Raw genomic sequence first — 9683 nt, forward strand, 5'->3', positions numbered from 1 at the left:
TCTGTCCAAGGCATATTTTTGTGGGCATGGTATTTCTAAGTTTAGATTGGTTTGGTTATCTTTTGGAAGGTAATATTGATCACCTCATCACGGTTTTGTTATCCTTGTGACAATTGATTTTTTAGTTGGTACAATTCAATTTAATCTTCCTGAACTCATGCAATTAACAATCATTCCCCTTGCTAAGATGTGCAATTAGCAATGATGACTTCCTAGTAATTTGAGCAATGAAAAGAACCTTTCATGAATTTAATCATTTACAATGATTTGTTGCAAAAAGGAATAGGACTAATGGTGCAAGATACAATTTCTATACCTTCAGGATTTAACTAAAATATACTACTATAGTAAATAGATAATCTTGCTCCTAATTCATAATGCATGATGTTATTCGAAGGAAACTATGTTCTATACATTACCATTCATTCAAATAAGCTAAACTCCTTCATTATAAATAACTCGGGCAAATATATCCTATTCCTAACAATTTCTCTTTGCATGATTGACTTAAAACCGAATTAAAGCCAAGAAGAAAAACCTGGTTTTGGGGTGAGATATCCACATGGATACCGGGAGATGAACCTCCCACAACTACTCCTTGGACTTTCTTAGGTGGCATCGTAGTTCGAATGTGAAGGTAGCTTTTACTTTTTCTTCTGGAATTCCAGCGTCTCTCTTTCGAGGCAAGGTGTCGTTAAAACGGTTGGTCGCAAGAAGGAATGATAGGACCTTTAGATTCTTAGATTCTTTGGAGAGGAAAAGATTTACAAAGCCTAAGAAGGTCCTATAGGGTCTATACTTGGCAAAAAGTTTATGGGTGAGTGTGGTTTTGCAACCACAAGAACCCTTGGAGAACTTTGACTTGGGGTAAAAGGTATAGAAGGCACTTATTCTCCTTCCTTGCACTTCCTCTACTTTTTTCTTCTCCTTCCCTACTCCTCCTCCTTCACTCCTCTTTTTTTTCTTCTCATTTTACCCTTCTACCTCCATCTATTCCTTCTCTACTCTTCCTCTTTTACTCCTTTCTTACTCTTCTTTATCTTTTCCTCACCCTCTACTTCTTTCACACTACTCCTTTCTCCTTCACTCGTCCCTACTTCCCTTCCTTATATTTTACTTCCCTTTCTTATCCTCTACTTCCCTTCCTTATCTTTTATCTTTTTCCCACTCTTCCTCCTTCACTCCACTCCTTCTTTTCTTTATCTTTTCCCTGCTCTTCCTCTTTTACTCCACTCCTTCTTTTCACTCCCTCTACTTTCCTTCTTTTATTCTTCCTCACGGGCTACTTTTTCCTCACGGGACAACATCCGAGCCCATGATGATGGTTTGGATTTGGGGTCCAGAGGGGCGGGGGGGTGGGGGGGAAAGAAAGAAGTAATGGGGACACAGGGGATTATGAAAAATCTTAGGGGGTTGTGAAAAAAGAAAGAGTTATGGGGGGGGGGTGAAAAGGGTAAAAAGGGTTATAAGGGGGGTGAAAGGGGGCTTGATTAGCCCCCCCCCCCTTAGGAAGCTTCTACAAAGAAGCTTCCTTTATCACGTGGCAGGAGGGGGGGAAAGATAATCTGGCGGGGGGGAAGAAAACGAAGGTCTGACAATGGCGATGTGGAGGGAAGCTGGAGGCGATGGCGGCAGCTGGGTGCTCGTGGCGGCAGCATCAGCCGGCAGAAAATCGGGCAGGGCGGCGTATACAATCTTCTCCTCCTCCTCCCTTCACAGCATGTCGGCGGCGGTAGTATCAGCTTCGTCCCTCCCTCCCCTTACAACTACAGCCCTTCCACCTTTTATAGGGGAGGGGAGGGAATCCTCCCCCCACTTACCTGTCAGGCTGCATGGCGCGGAAGCCAAGCAAGCTCCAGCAAGGAGCTTGCTGGCTCCTCCATCCTCCCTCACACACGCTAGCACTAAATGCCGCCGTGGGCCGAAAATAAAAATTCATTTTTTTAATATTTAATATGTTACATGTATAAAAATGTGTGTCACATGAGTTCAAAAAAGAAGGGAGTTTTTAAAAAGATAGTCTTATAGATAGACATTTAGAGAAGTAAAAAATTTAAAACACATAAAATTTTTCATAAAATGAGTATTTATATTTCTTGTGTGTAATTTTTACATAAGGGTATTATTAATTCATACAACTAGCTAGGATTTTCTGACCAAAAAGGGGTCTCGAATAATGCCTTCCACTTATGTAGTGATGGAGTTGTCATCAATTGTAGACAATAGAACTACTTAGATGTGATGGGAGCCAAGAGTTATAGGTAGGGGCCATTGGAGCTCTTGGAATGTTTGTAGAGGTTGCATAAGCAAGGCATCCAAAAGCCTTGGGTATGGACATGTTTAGTGGCATGAGTATTGTAGTTGTGTAGCCAAATGGTGACCACATGAGACCACATGCTCTTCAACACTCCTTCAACATCTCCACAAGTTGATTTGACATGTGTATGAGATGGCTCCTACGAGTTGCACCACCCATAAGCTCATGACTTGAGTTGAGAATGTGATTGAACATGGAGTGCAACAATGAGGCAACAGCCACATGTAGGTAGAGTTGATACTGGCCTCAAAGCTTGATGTGCTACATAGATGAGAGAGAAAACACAATCAAAGAAGACAAAGAAATTTTTATGCTCAACAAACTTCCATGTTTGGAGAGTCAATAGAGTTAAACCCACTAGATGAGGTTCCTTATTTTGTGGGGTTAAATTTTAGAGAGTTATTGGACATGTGCAGGTTTGCAACTTGTAATTGACATAGGTGTGTCTTGGCCCTAATACCCTTTCCATTATTTTATAATTAAAACATTCTTTCTCCCTAATTAAAATGAGATTCAAACACATTTATTTTCATGCTTCTCTCTCTCAAACACGAGTGTGTGCATGTGTACACACATACACACTCTCTCTCCCCCTCCCATCATACAACCATCATACTTGAAGCTTGAAGTCACCATGGCATCTCTATCACTCTCCCATTAAACATGCGCCAAGTTGCATAAAGTTTCAAACCTCTATAAAGAATGAAGCTTCAAGTTGCACACTATATCATCCCCTTGAGCCATTCTCTCTCTCTCTCTCTCTCTCTCTCTCTCTCTCTCTCTCTCTCTCTCTCTCTCTCTCTCTCTCTCTCTCTCTCTCTCTCTCTCTCTCTCTCTCTCTCTCTCTCTCTCTCTCTCTCTCTCTCTCATGCGCATATCCTCCCTCTTCTCTATGGAGCAACCCTGAATAAATTATGCTTCATTAAATGTGTGAAATGCTTTCTTGTGTTGATGAGCGCCTTAAAGTTTAGATAAAATTTGACCAGTTCTAAGGTTCTTTTTATTCATTTCAAGTCTAGTTATTCAAAACAAAAGATCATACTCCAACCTTGTCTAGTAGACTAGCACAATATTCTAACAAAATCTTTTACAATAAATCTTTACCTGCAAAAGGCCATGTTAGTGAAGATGACTTACCTCCAAGATTTGAAGGGATTATTGTCAACCACGTCAAAGTAAATGCACTTGCCTATGTAGGAGCAACAACACACATACCTTGGCACTATATTGACAAGGTCATCTAATGAAGTAAGCTTAGATTTGGTTTAATGCATTCACTTTTTTTATTATGCAACTCTTCTGCAACTTCTAAATCCACATTTATGGGTGTTTCAAATTATTTATGACTCTCGACAAGTTGTTGGAGGTGAAATTACTAAAGTGTCTATGGAGTAGCAGACACAAGTGAGAGTATTGGAAGTTGTGCATCTACAAACGTTTGTAATCCCTCAAAGGCTCCTCAAATATGGTCTTTCTTGTCTACTATGAAATTGCATGTGAAACATTAAATATGATGTAATGATACTATGTTGTGCAATCTTCCAAAACCCAAGGAAGTGTTAACAAATGTTGAGGATAACTTGGTTCCTTCTATAGCATTGACATGTGTTGAAGATGATGATGGAGATGAGGAAGGCAATGTGCCATATAAAGTGTGGCAATGCATCTTGGTATGAGATCTTGTATACTTTATTGTGTGCATATTTGATTGTATTAATTGTTTTTTCAGCAGACAGCAAGTACAATTTTTGCTACGCCTCCTCAAAGATTTAGTAGTGAAGCCAATGGACATGTCTACACTCCTCTTAATCAATGCAACACAAAGGAAAATATAGGACAATATGCTCTGCTAAGCTATCCTACATCTCCAATTATCTTCAATGCAAATGCCATTTGTTGAATTGATTCATTAAGCAAGTTTGGAGATCCAAAGATTGTAATAGTATATGCAATGTTTAAGTAAAGAGAGGGATGGATTTGATTCCCACAGCATGTCATGCAATTTTGGTGTAAGTGCATGATCGGATGATTTGAAAATCTAATGGCTTGAAATGAAATGAAGAGGATAGGCCTTTACCTCAAGCACTTTAGTCACTCACTAAATGTACTTGGATGGTTCAAGAAAGAAGTAGCTAAGATGAACAAGACGTCATTCAACTAGCACAATAAAAGGTCATTCAAGTATGCCTCGGTGCTAAAAAAGCTGAAGGCCAAGTGTGAGCATTGCCATTGATATCTCTCATTGGAAAATTGAGACAATGGAGTACTATTGTGCTATTTTATTGAAGCCCTTGGTCAAGATGACTTCATCAAGCACTTGATTATTGGGACCTCTCATGTTGAGTATGTAGGCCTTATCATTGACTCAAGTGCTGGATTTTGAAGTTCGTATTTCTAAAGATGGAAACAATCATGAGCATGCCCTCATTTCATTTACCTTGTATGTGAAGCAAATAATTGGCCATTGTAACAAGATGGATGCAACAACTTTGAAACACTTAAAATCTTGTTATGATGAAATCACTACGAAGGTGATCTTGGTATGGTTTTGTATATTCTTTTACGATCTTAGATTTTTGATATATGGAAGACACTATTTTAAGGTTTTTGAAAGCTAATAAGCATGTACATATGTTAAGAGTTTGTTAAACACTCTCTCTTGCTAGTTTGGCTTGCACACGAGCCTCCCACTTAGTCATGTAGACTATTAGTATTTCCATGTCAGCTTCTAGTATATACTCTATGGTCCTTGCCTCCTTCAAAGAGCAACATTGAGACAAGGAAGAAAGAATGGATATTGCTAGCAATAGTGCACAAGGCCTAGATCTACCTTGATGCTCCTACATTCCCCCTATGTTAGTACCATTAGGAGTGTGGGAGGGTCCCATGGCTGTGCACTCATGGCACCAATGCTTTCTCTTGCCTTTTTTTGGAGGTATGATTTATTGGCCAATGAAATATTCTCATCAATGTAGTATTCAATTCCTTGAGTCTATAAGCATGTATGTACATGAGTAGTATGTATTTTATAGAGCAAGGAAACTTTATGCATCACATATCTATTGTGTATGTAAGATAAAACAATTGAGTTGCATTAGTTGGAAAGGGAAGAGAAGGTTGGGGGGGCTATACATTCCACATCCAAGGTTGGCCATCCATATATGCATGCATTTATGGTCACATAATCGAATACATACATGTGAGAGCTTGATATCAACATAGTTTCTTCAACCTCTTGTACATGGACCTATTGCGAATGAAGTAGTGTACAACAAATTCACTTCACATGCAACAAAATATTGCTTGTGACTATTAAAAATGAAAAGAAAATAGTTTTTTGTAAATATAATTTTTAACAAAGCACACTATCCACCACTAGCAATGTAGGCCTTACTCATGCTACACAAAGTGTAACCCCTCTTAGTGCACACATCCTACAAAACTGTCTTCCATACATGCAACACATTCTTATATAACATAATTGAAAAGTTTCTTGAGGTAATTACAAATAAAACCCTAATAGAGACATTCAAGACAAAATATAAAAAGTATAATCTAAAAGGCTCTAAGATAAGAGCTTGTGATGGGAAAAATATCTCTATCATATTTATTTGTGTTATTTGTTTATTTATTTATTGCAATCAATTTATGGCTTTAATATCTTTTAACCTCACATTCACTAAGTTTTGGATCTACCTCCTGTACTTTTATTTGGGCAAGCCCTTTGATTACATTACCTTGTTTAAAATTAAAATTGAAAATTCAAATAATTAGAAAAGAAAGATTCAACCATGCTTTGTTTTGATTACTTATTATTAGGTGTAGTAGATAGAAAGTCCATGCAATTTACTCTAATTAATAGTTTGGCAATTTACTCCAATAGTTTGATTACTGGAAAGAGCGAGAGAGAGTGCGAGAGGTAAGCACAACCAAGCGATCATTGTCTTCTCCCTACATGAGCATCTATTCTAGGTGAAGTACATGCTTGAGGCCATTGGGAAGGGCAATGCTAATGTTGGTGTCTAGGGGACCGACATGATCGTCCTCATCATAAAGAATAAATCCACCGCCAAGCTCCAAGACACAAGGACTATTCGAAAACTTTTGAAACTTGATGAGCACATTGCTCTAGCATTTTCTAGCCTTACAACAGATTCTCAAGTCTTGGCAAATATGGCATGGGTTGAATGCAAAATTCATAGGCGTACTATTAAGGATCTTGTAATTGTTGAATATATCACTCATTATTTGCTGGTCTACAACAAAAGTACACACAAAGTGGATGAATGAGACCATTTGGCATCTCTACATTGATTGTAGGATTCGATCCATACACAAGAGCACCAGCTCTATATCAGACCCATCTAGAATGTTTTTAGCATGGAAAGCCAATGCGACTGGACAGAATTCAAACTCTATTCGTGAATTTCTAGAAAATAACTATACCAAAATATGTGGGATGGAGACAGTGAAGCTTGGAATACGAGCTTTACTAGAAGTGGTTGAAAGTGGTTGCAAGAATATCGAAGTTGCTATTACGACAAGAGAAAAAGGTTTGCAGTTGATGCTGGAGGAGTGTGAGGTCGAAGAGATTGTGGTAAGCATTGAAGTAGCAAAGGCAGTAGTTGAGGTTGCCAAAAAAGGACCACCAAGAGAAAGCTAGACTAAAAATGGGATGATATTTGATAATCACAAATCATAGATTCAAGCATGATTACACTTTGTCTTTTGTTTTTGGACAATTTGTAAAAGCCTTTTTATGAGAGAGAGAGAGAGAGAGAGAGAGAGAGAGAGAGAGAGAGAGAGAGAGAGAGAGAGAGAGAGAGAGAGAGAGAGAGAGAGAGAGAGAGAGAGAGAGAGAGAGAGAGAGAGAGAGAGGGGGGGGCGGGAAGGAGGGCATCAATGTGGACAGCAGGCAAGGAAAAAGAAGAAGAAGAAGAAGAAGAAGAAGAAGAAGAAGAAGAAAGAGAGAGAGAGAGAGAGAGAGAGAGAGAGAGAGAGAGAGAGAGAGAGAGAGAGAGAGAGAGAGGGGGGGAGGGCATCAATGTGGACAGCAGGCAAGGAAAAAGAAGAAGAAGAAGAAGGAGAGAGAGAGAGATTTTCATTAAAATTTTTACTCAAAATTGTGAAAATTATTTTATGTTTAATGTCTAACATTCAATTTCTTATTTTGGTGTAGATTACAAAGCTTGATGATAGTTATCCTTGGTCTTTTTGCATTCGTTTTGCATCTCCAGGCCATCTCTCTCTCTCATTCTCTGAATTGGCTCAATATCCCTCTCTCTTCTCATTTTTAATTATTATTTATAATTGGTTAAGTGTCTATTTAACTACTTGATTGTTTGGTATTTAATGTCTAAAATTATTTAATTATCATTAGTTAAAATTTTATTTAATTATTTAATTATTTGGTGTTTAATACTTAAAAACAATTATTTAATTATCATAATAGAGGAGAGAGAGGGGGAAGAGAGATGCGTGGAGAGAGAGAAGGGAGATATTAGAGAGAGATTGGACAAAAAGAGAGATTATTTAATATCTAGCATTGAATGTGATATCTAATGTTTAATATTTAACTGTCAATTGTTATTTTTAGAAGTTTTTAGAAGCTCCTTGGATTATACATTCATGTTTAGTGGAACTATGGTTTGGAATACTATTACTAAAACCTTTCTCATGAGTTTATGGCTCTGCACATAAAACAAGTCATGTCAAGGTTTTTTTGAAGAACTTCATCATACAATATCATTGTATACAAACATGGAATCTGTCTCAATTTTAGTTAATCCTATTCTTAACCTTTTACCATAGAGACCAAACAATATGATAACATTGTGCTACACTAGTACGAGCTCCAAGTGACACTTTCATATATGGAAGGTGGCTATTAACTCCAATTCATGGAATTCAAATGTAAAATATTAAAGTTTATGAAAAACATGCATATGATTGCAATTTCAAAATGAGCATGAGAGAGAGAGAGAGAGAGAGAGAGAGAGAGAGAGAGAGAGAGAGAGAGAGAGAGAGAGAGAGAGAGAGAGAGAGAGAGAGAGAGAGGGGGGGAGGGAGGGAGGGAGGGAGGGAGAGAGAGAGAGAGAGAGAGAGAGAGGGATGGATGGAGGGGAGAGAGAGATAGATAGAGAAAGAGTCAATACCATAGTAGCTTTTTAAAAAATGTTATTTGCAAAATTGATCTCTTTTCCAGAATTTGGAATAACCTTTCATGGAATAAACCTAGCTCATAGGATATGTTTGCTAGGCATTGTTGGCTATTCTTTTTGCATTCATTGGTAGGTTTTGTATGGATGTGTTTGGAATTTTCTAGGGTGTTGTTACTTGTTCTTTCCACATTTCTTGGTAGGTTTTCTATCCAAAAGAACATGTTTTGGTCTTGCTAGGGTCTCTCCATAGTCAATCGCATGTTCTTCAAAAGGTTCTATCCACACAAGCAACCACTATTATAAAGTACATGTGTGGCATGCATGCCAACCTATGCATACAAATCATTATTGCATATTGTCTTATATTTCATTGTCTCCTGTTTTTAACAATGTTATTTAAGAATTTATGTTTGTGTGGCTCATAATAATTTGAAAAGGTAATGCCAATTATATAATAGAGGGCATATTCAAATTGTAGCTAACTAAAGGATTCTAGATTGAAAGGGTTTCTTGTTACCACACATTTTCTACCCATAGCAGGTGCTGTTTTACTCTCCATAAATATGTGTCCCCTCAAGCAATCAAGATTTGTGCAATATTTAAAATCATTTTCCTTTCTTTAAGAATTGGTACTAGTTCGTGAAGTAAAAGAACCAGCTAAGAATTGTGTTTTAGGGCATGGCAAAGCTTTAAAGATCCATCCACAAATTATATGAGTAGCGTAGATAAAAGAAAATATCTATAATATGATTGGTCCTATCTTTGTTATCTATGTATTTTGATATGCATTTTACTTATGTGTTTTATATATTTATTATTACAAGTTGTCTACAAAAAGTATAAACTACTGCAATTCAAAGTTTGCTTGGGAGCTTTCATGACTATGTGTATATGTGTACCCTTCACATGCATATGCATTTTAAGGAAGAGGTTGGTGATTGGCCTACGCTATGTATGTCATGAAGTGGCTCTTCCTTGTCGTGCATTACTTTTATATTTGAGTTTTGGCATATATGCAAGTTCTCTTGTTACTTGTGGGACATGTGGATTGGCATGTGTCATGTATTCAACATATACATGTCATGATACCTCTGTCTTGTAACAAGTGTATGTAGGGCTGAAAGGTGCTTGCCAAATAGGCACTTAGCCATAAATTTGGTGAGTGATTGTCTTTTGTTGGGCATGTCACAATCAACTTGGCACTG

The 9683-nt window shown here is 37.7% G+C and overlaps 1 pseudogene; it reads left to right on the plus strand.

The window, feature by feature from the left end:
- The first annotated feature begins 1597 nt into the window (after positions 1–1597).
- Positions 1598–6980, plus strand: LOC148013035 (proteasome subunit alpha type-7-A pseudogene; annotated as a pseudogene).
- The last annotated feature ends 2703 nt before the right edge of the window (positions 6981–9683 follow it).

The sequence above is a fragment of the Lygodium microphyllum genome, chromosome 26, assembly GCF_053477565.2.
Source record: "Lygodium microphyllum isolate KBCC chromosome 26, Lygodium_microphyllum_v1.1.10, whole genome shotgun sequence".
In the NCBI taxonomy this organism is placed as follows: domain Eukaryota; kingdom Viridiplantae; phylum Streptophyta; class Polypodiopsida; order Schizaeales; family Lygodiaceae; genus Lygodium; species Lygodium microphyllum.